Here is an 18,909-nt window from a genome sequence, read left to right on the forward strand (position 1 = left end):
AACTTAGCAGGGTCTCCACAGGCACTCAGGAGGTGCTGCATTCACCAGCTGCTACAAAAACCTCCACTCTGTGCCTACACTCAGATACTGACAGCAAACAATGGTTTCCTTCTGCTGTGGGTGACCAAACCTGAAGGTATTTCAAAGCTCTCCACTTTGTTGCAGGATCCAAAAGTTAATTCCTTCCTCTGGCCCTCCTTCCTGGGTTACCTTCCCAGAAGAGGGGCATTCTTTCTGACAAAGGAAGTCCTGCTTTGTGGGTTTTTTCCCTTTTAAAAACTGATTTAAATACTTTGTGGAGGCGGGTTTTCTCAGGTGGAACAAGCATCTTTGCCCATCAGGTAGTTTGGTTAAACTGAACATCATTGTTTGGGTGAGTCTGCCTGAATGCTCACTGGGGGATGTAAACCAGCAGCTTTTGTTTCCAAATTGCTTTATGTTTTGTGGAATTACTTCCATCTGCGAGGTTTTCAAATAACATCCAATTAAAATGGTGGCATTTTGCATTTATTTTGGCCAAATGTAAATTGGGCAGATTTCCAGGCTGGGTGGAAAGTGAGCTGGAAATTTTGGCCAAATGTAAATGTTTAAGCTGTTAGGCAGCAAACTCAGGTCCAGAATGAAACTTTTAATGCTTATCTCTTATTGAAAAAAAGGCCCTGAGGTAATACAGTCATAATTTTATCTGCATCTGAAATTTTCACTTTCTCTTTAATCATATTTCTTGCAAACTTCCTCTCTTTTCCACCAAATTAGTATGTTTTTGACTTTTTTTTTGTTCTTGGCTTTTTTTCCTCCCCAGTTACTTCAGTAGAAAAACTGGCATAAAAACTGTGTTTGGCTAAATCTGTTGCAGGGAAAGAAATCAGTCTGTTACTACCTCTAGAAAGCAAAGTCATGCTAGGTTATCTTCTGCATACAGCTGGCAGAATTTCAAACTTTTTTTTTGCCAGGAGATGTAGTATTCGAACTTAGTCATTTTCTGGGAATGTCATTTTTTCCTTACACTGCAAAGCATGTGAATGCATTCATATTTATGGAACAAATCAGTAGTTTGCTTGAGTATTGATTAGCTAACTTCAGAATTTGCTTTAGGGAGGTAAAATGTGCTGTTGGCACTTGAGGTTCAACAGTGTAATTAATAAATATTTAGGTTTTGTCTGATTTTTGAAATCACTTTTTTTTTTGTTTGAATATTTAGTGAATTGCTAAGGTTTTGTTGGTGTAAATTCCTCAGAGAAAATGCTTATGATGTTTCAATTGTGTAAATAGAGGGTTACTGAATGTTTTCTCCTTAGAAGAAGCTCAGGGCCTTTGACATAATCTGCTTTGTGACTTGAAGGCTTGATTGCCATTTAATTGACTTTAGTGCCCCATAGCCTTTAGGTTGTCAGCATGGAACAGCTTTCATTTTATTGCTATATTAAAGGATATAGAAATGAAGGATGAAACTAACACTTCATCTCCATACTTACGATTTTTTCCAGATTTTTTCATATGATGAAAAGTGAAGACATTTCCAGAACATAAACTTGAAACTTAGGAAGAAAAACCAGCAAGTGGACTGCTGTATACATATTCTGTGTATGTTTGAACAGTGCAGGGATTGAATGAGTCAGTTCAGTCACTATGGGATTACTTTTTCATGGCTTTTTGCTCAGACAACCATGCAAAGGTAAACAGGAATTGTTACTGATATTTGGAAAGGTGAGAACTCTTGTCCATGTGTTGGTAGCTGCTTGAGCAGGTGTGAATCCCAACCACTTCTATCATACAATAAATGTAAACATTTTTCATAGACAAACTCAATTTAAATTACCCAGAGTTTACATGAACTTAAGATCTATTAGAACTTACTTGTTCTCTAGATAAAGACACAGTTGTTTCCTAATTAAAATATAGATCTAAGTTGCATCTGTAGGAATATAAAGGCACGGTTTTGCTTGTGTGTCATTAGATCTTAACTCTGGAGGAGATGCAGTTGTAAATGCAGCCATGGCTTATATGCAATGTAAGGTGGGCAGGCTGGTTTGAAAATAAAAAGGATTATGTAAAAATTGCCATTAGTTGAGGTGGTCTGTTTTTTATCAGCCTGAAAATATTAGGAGCTAAATTACTGCAAGAGCAGAGCCCCATTTCACTTGCACAGGTGGCTGAGAAACTGTTGGATCATGGCCTGGTATGTACAAGTTAATCAGCAAGAACAGGGGGTTTTATCACTCCCTTCCAAAAGGAGGGATCTGTATCATCAGTGGTCTGCTGGAGATTGTTATCAAACATTATGTGCTAGCAAAGTCATTAGGCTGCTCAAACTTGATCAGTGCTTGGCTGCTGCAGACTTTCTTTTAATCAGAGGCATAATTGTTGCTTCTCCACAGGCAGAAGGAAATCTGGGCTCTGAGGTTTCATTCTGTGTTTGCATTTATCTCACGCTCCTCCAGCTCTTGTCGATGGAGATGTGGGAGTGGAGAACCAGCAGGTTGAAAAGTTCAAAAGCATTCCATCACAGCTTCAGGTACCTCTTCCTAGCTATGTTGAAGATGTGTTTCCCTGGACATAAAAGAAAAATATAGACTAAATCTCTTTCTGTAGTCATTAAACAAAAGGTACCTTCACCTCTATTGATGTAGGTATCTGTTCTTCAAGGATGTTGGTTTAAATACAAGGCACACAAATCCTAGGGTTTTGTAAGGGATTTTAAGCCCACAAACTAAAGTATTTGCTAAATCTCTAAATCTTTCCTAAATCAAGGGAAAATGACAGGTGCCCAAGTCATCTCTAGGACACTAACATGCAAGCAATGAATGCTCTGTAGATACCAAGTGTGTTTGTATAACTGTGCAAATTTGGCTAGCAGATGGAAACACATTGAATTTCAATACAAGTCAGATCTTCAAAACCACTGTTTGTTACCAAATTGAAGGATGGATTACGATGGATTAGGAGTCTCTGTGAGGAACCCCTTGTTCAAGCTGGCAGGCAGTTGCTCACATAAATAGCTGCAATGATTTCAGAGTACAGGCTTTCTCCCCAGTGGAAGGCAAGTGCATAACCTGGTCCAAATCATTAGTTATAAATCAATGTGCAGGTAAGAATATTTTCTCTGATGACTGGCAGATGATAAGTTATCAGTAATTGCATGCTTGTGCTTAACCTATGATTAGAGTAGGGTTATATGAAGTGGCAATGAGCTCTGTTGAGGTTTTACTCTGTTTAAAACAAACTAAAAACATGCATATATAAAGGTACCACAGCCCAGATGATGCATGGTAAATCTTTAACCTTTTCCTGGCATGAAAGATTCTTTTTAATAGGAAAATGCCTCTTCAGAAGGTGGAGGAATTTCAGGAAGAAAAACACAGAGCCTGGCACAATAAATAGCTTCAGAGTGGGAGGACATGTAAGTGTGCTTGGGATGGAAAAAGGCATCTAGAAACCTGGAGAAATCCTTTAAAGAGCTATTGGGAAAGAACAGGAGAAAGTCCGAGTGGTTTAGGGTCATCACAAACTGCATAGTGCTATTTTCTCAGTACCTGGAACACATGGCCTTCTCTGAAAAATCCTGTGTATTGTGTGTTGCTGTTAAAGAGCAGAACAGAGCTGAGTCCATCGCTGCGCTCTTCATCAGCAGAGGCCATGAAAAAATTGTGGAAGTTGTCTTTGAGTGCTCACTTGCTGTTAAAATCCTTGTTAGATAAATTTAGGAAAAAACTGAGAAGTGGTCTCTATTAGGCTAGCTAAAATTTGGTTCCGTCTTTTTTTCAGGCCAAAGTTTTTTGCATATTCAGGTATTTTTTAACTCCTTTCAAGGTGACTTATGTGAAAGTTAACAGTTAAAAAACTATCTGTGTGAGGGCCTTGTGCAAGGGTCTTTCAGGTCATTCTGTGAGAGTTTGAGACTCCACTGGACAAAATTTAAAACATGAAGAAAGAGAAACTGCAAAACATTGTGTAAGAGATGGCTATTTTTAAATGTCTGAATGCCATCTAGGCCTTCAATAATAATAAAAATACATAATAATAGTTATTATGTAGTGAATGCTCAAAACTTTTGGAGGAATGTCAAAGGAAGTATCTGTAGAAAACAAAAACATCAGTCTGAGATGCTGTGGAACTTTTCACAACCCTATATTTTGCCTATATTTTTTCTAGGTTGTATTTTCCTTTGTCTCTCATTTCTTAGGAAGACCTTGGCTATTTCTGGGACTCCTGAACTCACTGCTATTCCAGTCAAAGCTTACTGCAGGTGATTCATTCCCTGGGGAGTTGTGCATTCACTGCTTGGCAGACATTGACACTGGCACAACTCTGAAACAGCTTCCATAGATAAAGGAGGGAGAGGAAGGGAAGAGCAGGTTAACAAAGGGATATGGCCAAAAAGTTTTGAAACACTTAGAAATAACATTTTGGAGATAATTTCAGGCCTCCAGCAATCCCTTATGCACGTTCAGAGCTGATAGCTCTTTGTCTCAGCCCTTACTTTCTGACATGACTCCACCTTAGTCTCAAAACTCATCCAAGGTTTTGACAATGCAAAATTATGATATCAAAATTATGATCAAATTCTTTTACATTTTTGCTTGGACTTGAAATCACAGGACTTTTAGGTTTGCTTTTAAAAACTGCTGGGGTTTTTTCCCTGTTTATACTTTCAGTAAGGTTTGGTGGATGCATATGTATGAATGTACCTTTGGGTTCTCCTTCAAGCTCCTTACATGAAGGGTGTTAACTTCATTAACAGTGATTGCTTTCTACAAGGAAGACCTATGTTTCTCCTTGCTTTTTTTTCCCAAATAGTGATCTCAAAGAGCACTTAAAGCAAAAAGGTCATATACACAAATCAGAATCACACAAAAATCACACAATAATTTAGGTCAGAAGGGACCCGTGTAGTTGTCTCCTCCAACACCCTGATCAGAGCAGAAGCCTGGCTTCAGAGACCAGGGAGCTAATGGTTCATGCAGCTGAGTTTTGAGTATTTCCAAGGCTGGATATTCCACAGTATCAGTGCTTGTTTTCACACTTTATCTCTTTCCTTGTAAGTTTTCTCTCCAAGCATCTATCTGGACTTTCCCTGTTTTGTTTTGTTTGTTTTTGGGGGTTTTTTTTGCACCTTGTCACAGTTTCCTCATGTCCCGCTGTTATCCATCTTGGCAAGAGCCTGGCTCTGTCCTTTCCTTACCTCCTTCTCAGAGAGTTGAGCCCAGCAGCCAGGGCTGAGGAGGGGGAGCTGCCTCAGCCCTGTCTCACACTCTGTACTCCAGCCCCAGGCTGCCTGCAGGGGAGGCTGCTCAGGTTTGTGCATGGTTTTTCTTCCTGTACTGGGAGCCCAGAGCTGGACACAGACTGCCAGATGTGGCCTGACCAATGCCAAGCAGGCAGCAGGAACAAAGTGTTTCTTTTAAGATTGTTGCACAACCCAAAAGATGATTCCATAAACAAATAAACAAATAGAATACTTTTAAATTAATTTTTGAACAAAACATAACCATGGAAGGGTTCTAAGGAAAAAAATGTGTAGCTTTATTTACTGGCTTCCAAAGTTTGTGCTATAATATCCTTTTTTCATAACAGGAACCAGGTATTCTGTGATTAAAAACTAGTTAGAAGTGGAGATTATGATCAAAATAATTTAGGATTTGTACTTTGCCAACAAAATGCATAAATTGAACACTGAAGTAGGAAGCATAGCAATGGATGTGGAAGACAGGTAAGTTTGCATCCTTGACATTATCACTGATATGACAGCATGGTCTCTAAATTCAGGCATTTATGAAATGGAGATAAAAGTAGGTGGGCTTTTTCTGACTTCATCATGGGAATATTACAGTTCATTGCCAATATTTTCCACCAAGGGCTAATGTAACCATTAACTCTTGAAATTGTCAACCTTTATGAGCAAATTGCCAGCCAGTGTAAGGATCAGAGCCACTATTTAAGGGGTGTCAGTTTATTGCCTCCCCTTCAGTGAGGCAGAAGTGAAGACATGTCCAAGAGTTGTCACCTGTGACAGTTCCTAAATCCTTCTAATGGTAGCAAGTCTCACCAATCTCCTGCTGTCAAACATTTCAAATTTGGAAGCCTAAAACTAGGTGTGTAATCCCACAGGCATGAGGTCAGTGAGTGCAGGAAAGAATCAGAGGAGTAAATATCACAGCTACAGCTGTCAGTGTTGATTGAAGGGATTGCCTTGGATCCAGCTGTCCCTATTAAAAGATACATTATTAAAGAATAGGGGCTGATAAAATGCATACTAATTTGAGCTTCCCAGAGAGTCATCATGTGTGCAAGGCAGGGCAGGAAATTCAGGACACTACAATAGCCTACAAATCTCTACCTACCTTCAGCACAGTTTTTTGGTCTTCTGTACTGAAGCACACACTTATCTTTTCTTCCTCTGTTTCCCAGTACTTTTACAGCTACATCAAGCCTTGTGCCACTGCAAAGGCATGCAAAGGCTGAATGCTGCACATCACAGGAAAGGATTTCTGAGCAAATTGTATGACAGGCAGAAATACATCTCTGCTGCACTTGCTGCTCCTGTGGAGCACACTACAAAGCCTGTAGGTACAAAGCACATTTGTGTGAGCTTCTGTTTTGATCCTCATGAATCAGAAAAAAAATTACATGTGAGGAGAATTTTGCTATGATATAAATGGTTTCAATGTTTGTAGTAAAAGAAGAAAGTTCACAAGGGAACCTCCAAATTCAAATTAATTTAAATCTGATAGTGAAAGGCTCATGGAGGGCATCTGATCTCACGGTGGGGAGTCCAGAGGAAAGGCATGGCAGAGTCACCATCTTGTTTTCATGTTTGGTTTCAGAGGCATCACTGGAAATTACCTTCATCAGTCTGATAGGATTCCTGTGGCTAACGAAAAGGGGAACAATTCAATACTATAAAGTATTTATACATCCCCAAGGCACATTTACAGATGTCCTTGGCAACATCAATTTCCAGCCTGTTAATAGCTTTAAAAGCTAAAAGCAAAACTGTAGACCTTTTCTAGGCACTAAAAAGCAGAAAATGCTGACAGACAAGTAGTGAGTAGGCAGATCCCTCTCTGCCCACCTCTGATAACAATCAAGGTGCTGTACTGTGCATTAGCTTCAGGGAATGGATTAGCCCTTTTGGCAGCCCACTATAAAGCACTTTGCAGTAATCTCATTTTGAGATCTCAAAGGCATGAATCATCCAGGTCAAGTTTAAATAGAGCTTTGAGAGCCAGATTCCTATCTTGCTTACACCACCATGAATAGAGAGCTATTGCTGTTAGAGCCAGTGTTGTTACACAAATGTGTGTACCATCAGCCTGCAGGTAATCAGAACTGGGCCCTGAGGGTGAAAAATTAGTGCGCTAACAAAAATTAGCTGAGGGAGGAAGTATGGCTTTCTGTATATAACAGTAAAGAAACAACTAGTTCTAATACCAAATGAGGAAGTCTATTACAATAAAGTATTTCGATTTCAACTAAATATTTTAGGCCTTTACTGAAGAGGTTCCTGCTTCTCCACTGAGTTCACTGGGCCTCTTGTCTGACCAAACTTATGTGATTTCACTATCACATAAACATCCCATCACATAAATCCATGCCCACCTGGCTTGGAATGAGGTTTCTTCTGCCCACCTCTTGTTAGTATGAGGAAGAGGTGGCAGATAGGAAAGGTGGCAGACAGGGGGTGGCTAAATTGCTTTATCCAGCAAATGTCCTACTCTCAATTGCCTTCTGAGGAATCCCAGAAAGGGCTGGAGTGACGCTGGGAGCTGTTCTTGGGGGGCCATATTGGCCTTCTAGACAGCATCTTTGGCATTTTCCTCATTTGTCAGCTCTGTGAGTGCACTGCAGGCTGCATCTTCAGGAGGCATGCATTTTTCAGTTTTGCACCATTTAAATGAGATCTCTTACATTGAGCTGCTTCTCAGACACAAATATTTAGGGTGAAAGACCTGAGTACTTCAGCCTCTTCAGACCTGCTTTAAGTGGCAGGACACATGTTAATGCATTTTTGAGGCAGCTGACCCTGTGGCCTCTCCCTTCTCATCTCTACCTTTCTATTTAAATTGTTTGTACTTTCCCCATTTGTCAGTACCTGGCAAGCAGAAGAGGTTTATTCCACTGCTAATGCAAGGATTTCCTGAAGAGTTGCACAAAGCTTTTCCTCTGCAAACTGCTCATTTAATCTCTCCACCCTTTTCTGCGAGTTTGCTTTGGAAAGAATGTGCTTAAAATCTGCCTGGACCTCAAGAGCTTCAAATGCAGAGGATGTAACCAGCATCCCAAAATCTGAAATGTAATGAGACAGTGCTCTGGCCAGTGACCTGGAAAAAAGTCAGCATGGCTCAGAAGAGATTGCAGAGGTCAGGTACTCTCAGCTATGTCTTGCAGCAAGCTCTTCCTAATATTCTTCATAATATTCTTCCTAATATTTCTAATATTCCTAATATTTCTGACAAATCTACCCTATCCTTAAAAAATCTTCTATGGTGGAGATTCTACCGCGTCCTGAAGCAAACAGCTCTTGTATGCACTTGTTGTTCTTAGCTACCCACTGATAGGTAGCAGCCCTGAGAAGTTGGACAGGTCTGAACCCATAGGATCTACAATGTGACTCCTCTTGCCATGAAGACTGTTTTTGTCTGCACTGGAATATTCTTTTTTGGAAGATATGTGGTTCTGGATTAAAATATCAGGTGTAACCCCTGAACTTGACTGCAGTATGAAGAGGGTGCCCCAGTGATCCTGAGCCCAAAATTCTTGCAAGGAAAACTTATGGAAGGTGAATTTCTGCAAATACAAGCCAAGATCAGATTTCCAGGATTGTTATACATCTGGCTGCCTAGTGGGGAGCCTGTCAGTCCTGTGAAATTCATCTTTTAAACTCTTCACAGGCAAGGCAAGGTGGTGGAAGGGCAGAGGCATTTACCTTGCAAGACTGAAGCAAACCAGTGTGTTCCTGCTAAAAATGCAAATTATTTAATGCATATTCACAGAACCATAGACTCATTAAGGTCCAAAAAGACTTCCAAGATCATCAAGCCCAACCTTCATGTAGAGGGGAATAGGTCCTATTAAAAATTGCTAACCAGCCTATGAGGAAACTGCCCTCCTACCATGTATTTATCAGAGATGCTAATCCTTTCCCCTCAAATAGTCTGACAGGTGCTTTTGCATGGATTTGCTGGGTCACAGCATAGATGCCAGATTCTTTTAGGTCATCTGTCAAGAGTATTTCTGTTTGTGTTTTCCTGTAGAAGGCCTTTGTGTGGACAAACTCCCATCTGGAAGATTGCCAGACAAGAACCTTTCTGCAGCTGGATTTTTTAGGAAGTGATGTAACAAACGGGGGAAAGTTCTGATCTTTGTATGTGTGTACAGTTTTGTGATAGTATACCCCTTATTAACTGCAATATAATTAGCTTTCATTATGATCAGTACTGTTCAGCTGAAGAAAGAGGCTGCCTACACAGACATTTTGGGGACCAGCTCACGCAGTGGGTCCACAGCTCTGAGGTTCACTCCTGAAGAACTTCAGAGAAATTAGGCCTTTTTAGTTTGCTGGTTTTACAGCCAGAACACAAATATTTACATTCTACACCTTCTCTGATGTTTCTGTCAATGTCTTCACAGTGACTGGCAATGTTTTTTGCAAAACTTAAAAGAAGAGCTATGGCGAAAGTGTTTGCCTCTGGTAATAAACAGTGCTGCAAGCAGCACTGCTACTCAGCTGCCATTCAAGCCCAGGGTTATGAGGAGTGTTTGCAGAAAAATGCACCCAGAATGCAAATGCACTTTCTTTTCTGCTTACACTTTGTTCCCTCTCTCAACACTTGGAATTTAAATGTTTCAGTCAGAGGTTCTTCTTTGTTTTGCTGGAAAATTTTAATCTTCCCCCCAGAAGCCTACATCATCTACAAAACCACAAGTGCTGTCTTTACAAAAGATGGAAGGCAAAGCTATTCTGTCTGATAGCTGGGCAAGAGGAAGCACAAACAAAAGCTGCTCAATTACACAAAATGAATTGAATGTGAAGGCAGGAGACATCTTAGCAGAGTGCAGACAGCTCAGGATGGAGACATGATGCTCTTTACCGTGCAATTGTCGCAAGATGTTCCCTCTCTGCAGACGTGGAGAGACAGAGATGCAGCTGTCAGGCAGGCTCACCTTCATCCTCACCACCTTCATCCCCAACAACAGAAAACATGCTCTTAAAATAGACACATTCACCAGTTCTTCAGCAAAGGATGTCTGTGTTCATTTATCTAAGTATATTTTAAATAATTCAGCTCCTTTCTGGAGGATATCAAGGGTCCCTTCTCCAGCATCTCACAAAGCACCAGCAAGGAGTACCTGGTGGTGGTTTTTGGCTGTTCATATGAAATCTTGTACTCATGAAAGGGGCAGAGAAGCAAATGGATCAAGAGAAAACACTGAGAAGGTAAGATCAAGAAAATATCAAGAAGAGGTGTGGGTGGACCATGAAAATGACTGCAAGCACTCAGGGTAGCATTCAGAACCCCAGCTAAATAAATCACTGACAAGTTGGTGTCTCTGCCTGAATGAGGTGTTTAAAAGCCTCTTAAAGTTAATGGAGGGGAGAGGGCTGTGCAGCTGGACAGACAGAGGTGTTGAGGGATAACATTTGCCCTGGAGCTTCTCTGCCATGAAAAGGCTGGTGGGTCACAGTCTAAGCCACTTCACCTGGTAGTTGAAATTTTTTCCATGTAATTTGTTCTCCTTCTTTTCCCCTTCTCAGTTTTCATTTGATATGGTTTGATAAGTACATAGCTGGAATGGATTGGAGGCCTACAAAGACAACTTCTGCCACCAGTTGACTACACTGCTGCATCACCAACCTTTAAGAGTTTGCAGACTGTGTGTCCTCTTTACTTACAATATGTGAGTCATGTTTTGAGGCAAAGATGTTTTCCATATACAGCATTCCAGTGGAAAAATTTGCTTTTCACCAGCCTGTTCGGTTACTTGCCTGTAATTGAGCATGTACACTTGTATTTTATAACTGATTGTACATCACCTCTCAATGTGACCCATAATGAGAAATGCTGCCCAGGCATTTAGGATGAGGAGGATGGATCCACTCAGTACCCAAAATTAGGCCTGTATTAGGTGAATACTTGCTTTGCTTACCAGAAACAGTGTGTTACAGAGTCCTGGAAGATGTGTCCCTCACTGGGAAATGCTCTCAAAGTAATTGCAAGAACCTTTTATGCATCCCACGATCATTGTTTTCTCTCAGTGTTCTCTAGCCTAAACAGCTGCATTTCTTTCAACTGCCCCTGAGAAGCCGTTTTTCCTTGGGCTCTGATTATCCTTGTCACTCTCTGATTTGTATTCCTGTGCTCCCATCTTTCTCTAATTATCATATTCTGGATGAGAGGCAGGATTACTGCTGAGACCATGCCAAAACTGGAGGGAAGGTGAGGATTCCTACACATCTTGCATAAAACCCACCTGCTTCTAAATGTCAGGAGGAGGTAGGTAGAAACAGTGCAGGTGTGTGACACTGAAAACCCTTCAATTTGCAGATCTGAACCTTTCCTCCAAAACTTGATTTCATCCAGTGGTATTCCATCCTCTATTTGTGCAGCTGACTATTCCTACCTGTTCACCTGTCCTTGCTGAAGTGTGTCCTATTTATTTCAGACTACATCTGATGAATTTTAATTCTACACCTGTAGAGCTTGAGACTCACATTAAACTTCAGATTGTATACAAATTTCACAAGGAGCACTCCCAGCTCTTGTATGAGTCATAAATGGAAATGCTGAGAAGTGCCAGAAATGGGACAGATTTTTGCAGGAAGCCACAGGACATCCTTCTAGTTTGACAGTGAACACTGATAGCTCTTGGCATCAGGTTTTCAGGCAATTGTATATAGCTCCTAACAATTTCAGGTAGAGCAGTCATTTAAGAAAAAAATCCTCTAGGAGACTATTCAAGCTACTTTAAATCCCTTACTGTTATACAGCAAAATGTCTCCTATTTACCCACATGCTACTCAGGAGAGCAGTCAGGGACGTTTTTCTATCAATGGCAGTACAAGCTAAGGAAACTGACCCTGGGACCCCTCATCTGCAGGACATTCTCCAAGCTGATTTAAACAAAAAGTCAAATTAGCAGGTTTTCATGGTCTTTAAGGGAAAAATACAGCATAACACATATATTTCTTTTAAGTGTTTTGTATATTTTAGAATAAATGCATTGTTTGACGTCAGTTGGCCTTGAGATATTCATGCTGTTGTTGCTGGCTTTTTAGGGGCTTGTAAAATAGTTTTTTTGTTGCAGTATTTTGAGTGTTAGAGCTAGCCTGACAAGGTTAATGTTCTGGCATTTCTGCCTTCCTACTCCACCCACTTTTAAAAAAATGGATATGCAACATCCTCTTTCCAAGGTTTCTGTTTTCACCTGTCCCCCATAATTCTCAAAAGCAATACTTGTGAACTGCTTGAGATTGCACCACTCAGTTCTTGATGTATGTCAGAGTGAGTTCCACTGGGTCAGTCTGAGCCAGGAAATGCTATTTAGAGAAATGTAGTATAATTTAGGCAGCAAATAAATCTTGAGTTCATCTATTGCAATCCCAGATCATAGGGACAATTTGAACTTACCTAAGTATTTTCTGGTTTTTTGGTTGATTTTTGTTTTTTGTGGTTTTCTTGCTATCTTATTCAAGCTTAAGCACTCTCCTTTTTATTACTAAGTTTAATATTGTAGTCACTTGATATAAAAGTTTAATAGTTGTAGTCGCTTGATTACAGGGAAGACTAAACAAGACAGAATACCAGAAAGCTGTGCAGTAGCTTCCCAGTCTCACAGAGTGATGAACCTGGTCCTTAAGTCTTCTTTTGAATACTGTGTTTATTGAATATTTCCCCGTTTCTGTCTGCTTATTTGTCAAAGAAGGAAATCAGGTCACTTCTGGGTTTGTTTTGGGTTTTTATGGCCAGGTTTTGGTAGCAGGGGAGATACAGGGGTGGCTTTTGTGAGAAGCTGCCAGAAGCTTCCCCCATGACCAGCAGAGCCAACACAGAAGAGTGACCCACATTGGGTCCAAGAGGGAAGAGTGACCCACATTGGGTCCAAGAGGGAAGAGTGACCCACATTGGGTCCAAGAGGGAAGAGTGATCCACACTGCAGCAGTCTGCGGAGGATTGATGCCTGGGTGGTGGATTCATGTTGGAGATGTCCATGGAGGACTCTCTCCCATGGGAGGTACCCCAGGGTGGAGCAGAGGCACAGCTCCTCTCCCTGAGCAGCAGCAGGAACAAGGTGTGATGAGCTGACCATAACCCCCATTCCCTATCTCTGTGTACTTCTGGGAGGAGGAGGTAGAGCTGGGAATGAGTGAAGGCTGAGAGGAAGTTTTTAAAAGGTTTTTTTCTCATTATCAAGCTCTGATTTTGTTAGTAATAAATTCAATTAATATCACTAATTCAAGTCTGCTCTGCCTGTGATGGTATTTGGTGAGTGATCTCTCCCAGTCCTTATCTCAAACCATGAACCTTTCATTATTATTTTTGCTCCCTCACAGGACTCTGCAGAGGGGAGGGATAGAGGGACTTTGGTGTGCCTGGAATCCAGCCAAGGTTAACCCATTATACATCTACATAATCCAGTAACTATCTCACATTCTTCCAGACTCACTTTGCTCCTGACTAACTTGAATTTGAAAAATAATCTTTTCCTGACATTCAGAGATTTAAAGTGTTTAGAAGTGTTGCTAAACTATTTTTAATAGTTGTCATTCCTATTTCACTCTATATTTGTTTCTTGAAGGAAAAATTATAGAACAATTCACATTCTCTTCAATGCAAAGAGAGCTGCCACTTTCCTTATACACTTTATTAGGAACCTTACTGCTTCTTCTTGCTAATTTTTCCCTTTCTACATTGCTACTAAATGCAGTCCCCAAAAATGTGTTAAGAACATATGCCTCTCAAAAAAATCTAGCCATAAAACTCCAATAATTTTTAACTGGGGTAGCTTTAAAACTAGAAATGGCTTTCAATATTTATCTATATTTGGTTTTGCTCCACTGCTAGCTTTTAATCTGTTTAAATCTACAACATAGAGGTCATTTTCCCAGAATTACTAATCCTTGTTTCTCCCTTTCATCAGAAAATAGTTATTTCCAGATCTATCGCCTTCTGACACAGACACTGTAATAGCAATTCTTATTTGTATTAACCTCTTGAATATGTTAGAAAAGAGTGTTACCGTGTAGGGTTTGCAAGCTCTTTCTCAGGTTTATTCCCTTCCAGAAAGAAATCAATATAATTTCTAATTATTTGATTTTGAATGAAGTCTCTGGGCATTATCTTTATTAATGGAATGTATTATCACTGGCATTGATTTCTGCCTGGGAAAGGAGGCTGGCACACAGTCTGCACTGCTGTGGGTGTCTCCTGGGAATGGCACCACTCTGGCCTGCCGGGAGCTGATACACACACCCAGAGCAGTGAGCTAACACTTCTGCTGCTATGGAGCTGGACCAGCTGACATGAGCCACTGGCAAAAGTCTCAGAGCTGGATTTTAAAGTGCATTTATGTGTCTAAGTGTTTGTGTAAATGTTGATAATTTTCTCGGTTGTGATTTCTAAAACCCAGAGAACGTGTCTAGACTAATCACTGTGAAGTGCAAGTGAGTTTAAAGTAAACTCTCATGCAGAGATAGGATTTTGAGTCCTGAAAGCAATAGAGCTGTGTTAGAATTGTACTATAGTGGACTAAATAATACTATTTCTCCACAAGGCAATTTCCCTGGTGTGAGTTTTTGGTGACAGGGCTGTGGCTGCTGAAGCTGTAGATGGCTGAGAGCAGGGCTGAGTTCCCTGCTCTGCTCTACTGCCCACTGTGAGCTCCTGGAGTCAGTGGGGTCAGATCATGATTACAGAAATTTCACTTTATGAAAGCTGGGGAATTTCAAAATAGCTCTTGATAAAAACACAGAGTTGCTTTCTGTTTTTTGTCAATGAGGCTTCACTTGTGGCTAAAAGCCTCTTTAAAAGTGCTGCTTCTTGGGCAGTATTATTAAAAAAAACCATGAATTAGGACTTGGCACACCTCTGAAATTGAGTGTTTGCAAATGCATCAAAGAACCCTGCCCATTCAGGAGATGTGGCATGTTTGTGTGCTTCAAATACCTCTTACTTCAGCATAATCATGTGTTCAGTGATACATTTTCATGTCTCACAGAATAAACACAAAAGCTTTTCCATTTAAACAGATTGCTTTCTGTTACATGGGCATTCAAAGTAATTTACCTGTACATCTATACAGCAAGTGCAATAAATACATTTGTTTTGTATTTGGATTCAGCTTCACAGAACAATTTTCTCTTTTCAGCTAAGCAAAAATACGAAAGATGACTAAAAGTGAATGTTGCAATATTGCATTGTGCCGAATTCATTCAATTCAATTTTCTAGAGGAAAATATTGTGACATCAATATTCGACTGCATGCCTTGGAGTGCTATCCTCGGAGTGCTATTCTATACAAGTCATGTATAGAATTGTATTTTTTTCTTGTAAGAGATGAAAATGCAGCTACATTAAAATCTTAATAATTCTTCATGAAAATACTTTTTTTCACCTCTTCTTTCTTATTTGTCCTTCTTACTTTTTTCTTCCTTTATCCTTCTCTCTCATCCCTTCTCCTTTTTCATATCTTCTTTTGTCCTTTTTTTTCCCCTAAACAGAATGCAAGCATGAGCATTCTAACTGCCCGTAAAACATGGAATAAAGGGAGCAAAATTCACAGAAAATGCCATTATCAAATAGTCATGTATGTCAAAGACCAATAGGGAACACTTCATTTTGGAAAACACACACAGAGACTGGAGAGTGACTGGGTGGCTCTAAAGTGATGACACTTTGCATGTGAAATAAATGAACGAAACTTTGCATAGATTTAAAAAAGTAAAAGCTTCATGAATTTGTTCCTTACTGCAGGACTGTTTTTTTTTCTACTCACTCACTGCTTCCTAGTTGTCAAAAGAGATAATTTTTTTACTACAAGGCTTCATTTACTCCAATTTTTAATGTGATAAAAGCATTGGAAAAAGTAGCATGAAACAAGTCTTAAAGCATTAGAACCCAATATTCATTAGTGTTGAAAAAAACCTGTTACAGACATCCACAGCTGGGTGAAAGTACCTGAATGCACTGTCATGGTCAGGCTCATGCAATGAGCACTCAATGTAACTCTGCATGAATATGAATCCAATGCTTTATTCAAAACTCTGCAAATCAAATCAATTGATTGTAGGTTATCCCCAAAATTTCTGAGAATATAATCCAGTTTGGAATAAGTAACTGTAACAATCTTAAGGCTTCAGGAGCTATGTTAGAGTGCCAATCTCCCATCAAACCTATAATTAGGGAAATAAAGTTGAATCTTTGCAAAAACGTCTTACAAACTGTATTGTGGCTATGGCAAAAAAAAAAAGGCTCTGTCAGATATTTAGAATATGAGGAAAGTGGGCCAATTTCTGCAGTTGAAGAAGCTCTTAGAAAGCTCTTTAAAAATGAGGCCAAATTCTTCTGCTACAAAGCAAGCGCAATGCTCACTGATTTTAGAGAGCTGCTCTTGTTGTACAGTTGGAGAAGTGACGTGATCAAAATAAAAATAAATAGATCAGCTTTTTCATCTAATAGTACTGGAACATCCGTTGGTGCTCATGTGTGGGTGTGCAATGATGCAAAATTTTGAGCTATTCAGCTGACTATTCAACTTTTAATACTTTACAGTGTTTGATTTCAGACATCATCTTTCTACCTTCTGCTGTGCCATACCTCAAGTTTCATAGAGATGGCAATGAAGTTTTGGAGGAAGAAGAATCTAGTTTGGTGATTGCAGCTTCTGCTTTCCAAAACAAGAGTTTTTTGCCTTGGAATAAGGCCAAGGTACACAGTATCTGCACAAAGATTTCCAACTTTCTTCTAGAGAAACTCTTACATGTTTTCAGAAGTGAGATTTTAATGATAGAATATGATTCTGAATTTGTGTGAATTGCTTTTTATTCCATGTCGATGTACTGTAGATTCTGTATGTTACCATTCCAGGTATACACTCACCCTTATTCTGAAAGAATGGACAACTCAAGAATTTTTTTCCTCTCAGTAATACTAGGCTTTTCATTACTGTTTGGATTTGGATATTGATCCTAAAGCCTTTTCCTAGCCAACAGTCTTCTGGAGTTTCTAATCTGTTGTTGGGTTGCTGTGATACTTTTTATTTACCTGTGTCAGAAACTTCTCATTTGAATGGCTTGTCTTCAGTCAGCTCTGGTTGCTGGCACTGGTGACATCCTTGATGAGTGCTGAGAATGCCACAGTCAACACAAAAATATTTTGGAAAAGTTGACAGTCATGAAAGACAGGCATTTTTGTTGTTTTATAGAATGGATGTTAAAAGATTTTTAAATTTCAAACAAAACAAAAACAAACAAACAGAAACCCAAGAAAACCCAAACCCAAATAATTATATTGAAATAAGTGCATTAACGTTTTAATATAATATTTTGATAAATAAACTAAAATGTGTAATTATTTGTTTTCCAATGTACATATAGAAAAAGGTTTTTCTAGAGACATTGATATAGGTTATCACAAATGAGATGCTGGGAGAAGCATCTCAATCTCAATCAGATAAATTTACCAGGCAGGTGAAGTGTCCACCTCCTGTGTTGGTGATGTTCAACAACGTGCTCTTCCACCTATCTCTCATCTATGTAAACTATTATTTAGAAGTAGCTATTGCCTTTTAAATTAATGAATTTTGTCTTTATTAATAGCTATCAAATTAAAGCAAGTCTTTATTAGTCACTGAAACATCAAACTTTTGACTTAGCAATGTGAAATTATAACTCAGACAAAAGCACACCTGAACAAGATTTAATGTAGCAGGTACAAGCTCAGGTATTTCTGAATCCCAGAACATTTGTACCAGGGCTGTTTTTGAAATCCACCACCAGCAGTTAAGTGCATGCCTCAGTCCTGATGTAGTTTATCTCCCCAGCAGTCTGGCCTGCTACTCACACCTGATTTTTACATTTGCTTTTCATAAGGGTTTACCTCCAGTCCAAGGTCTTGCCCTTACCTTCAAGAGACTCCAGGCAGCATTCATCAGACCAGCTGTAGACTCCTACATCTGAGTGAGTCATCACAGGCTCACTGTACTGTCAGAGAAGAGAAATAGGTGCTTGGTGACAGAAATCTCATCCTGAGGTCAGTGCCTAAAATAGAGCAGGAAAATCTTGCCCAGCAGTGCTTATTTCTTTCTGTGGACTATATTTGGGTAAGATGAATTCCACCCACGCACAACTGAACTTCTGCAGCAGAGGAAAAAAGTGGTCTGCAGACTCTAAATACTAGCTGGATTGTTACAGAAGACACCCTACTGCAAATATTTCCCCTGCTGGGACTGACTAAGTGAGCAGACAAGTGACGACCACGTTACAGGACCTAATGAATGTTGGAGGAGGTGCTGGCTACAGGGAGAGCTGGGTGTGAATGTACAGGATGTGGCAGTGCAGAGGGAGATATGAGCCCAACTGCTTTTCCCAATTAGGTAATCTGCCACGCAGCTCTTACTTTATCTAAGCATGAATGTTCTCCTGTTCAATGTAAAGGCTATATTTAAAAAGGCTATGACATTGGCATCCTACTCCTTTTCTCAGAACAATTAAAATATTTCATATTAAATCAGTGCATATGTTGTTCCTGGCTATCTCTGAGATCACTTGGTACTTCTATATGATCTGAAAATAACTAATTGGGACATTACAACTGCTGATATTCATGGTACAGAGTCCTGCTGGGGATAGAGAATTTTCACATTAAAACTTTTGCTTTTAGGATTTGGTTCTCTATGAAGTCTAGCAGTGAG

The 18,909-nt window shown here is 39.7% G+C and overlaps 1 long non-coding RNA gene across 1 annotated transcript; it reads right to left on the reverse strand.

Annotated features, from left to right (window-relative positions):
• Nucleotides 1-1,458: 1,458 nt before the first annotated feature.
• Nucleotides 1,459-18,232, reverse strand: LOC120511616. The gene is made up of 4 exons (XR_005629769.1): nucleotides 18,121-18,232; nucleotides 17,262-17,341; nucleotides 10,092-10,179; nucleotides 1,459-2,550 (listed from the first exon to the last, which is right to left on the reverse strand). It is a non-coding gene; the product is annotated as an uncharacterized LOC120511616 (long non-coding RNA).
• Nucleotides 18,233-18,909: the final 677 nt, after the last annotated feature.

Source organism: Passer montanus, unplaced genomic scaffold (genome assembly GCF_014805655.1).
Source record: "Passer montanus isolate IOZ18808 unplaced genomic scaffold, ASM1480565v1 scaffold67, whole genome shotgun sequence".
NCBI classification, from domain to species: domain Eukaryota; kingdom Metazoa; phylum Chordata; class Aves; order Passeriformes; family Passeridae; genus Passer; species Passer montanus.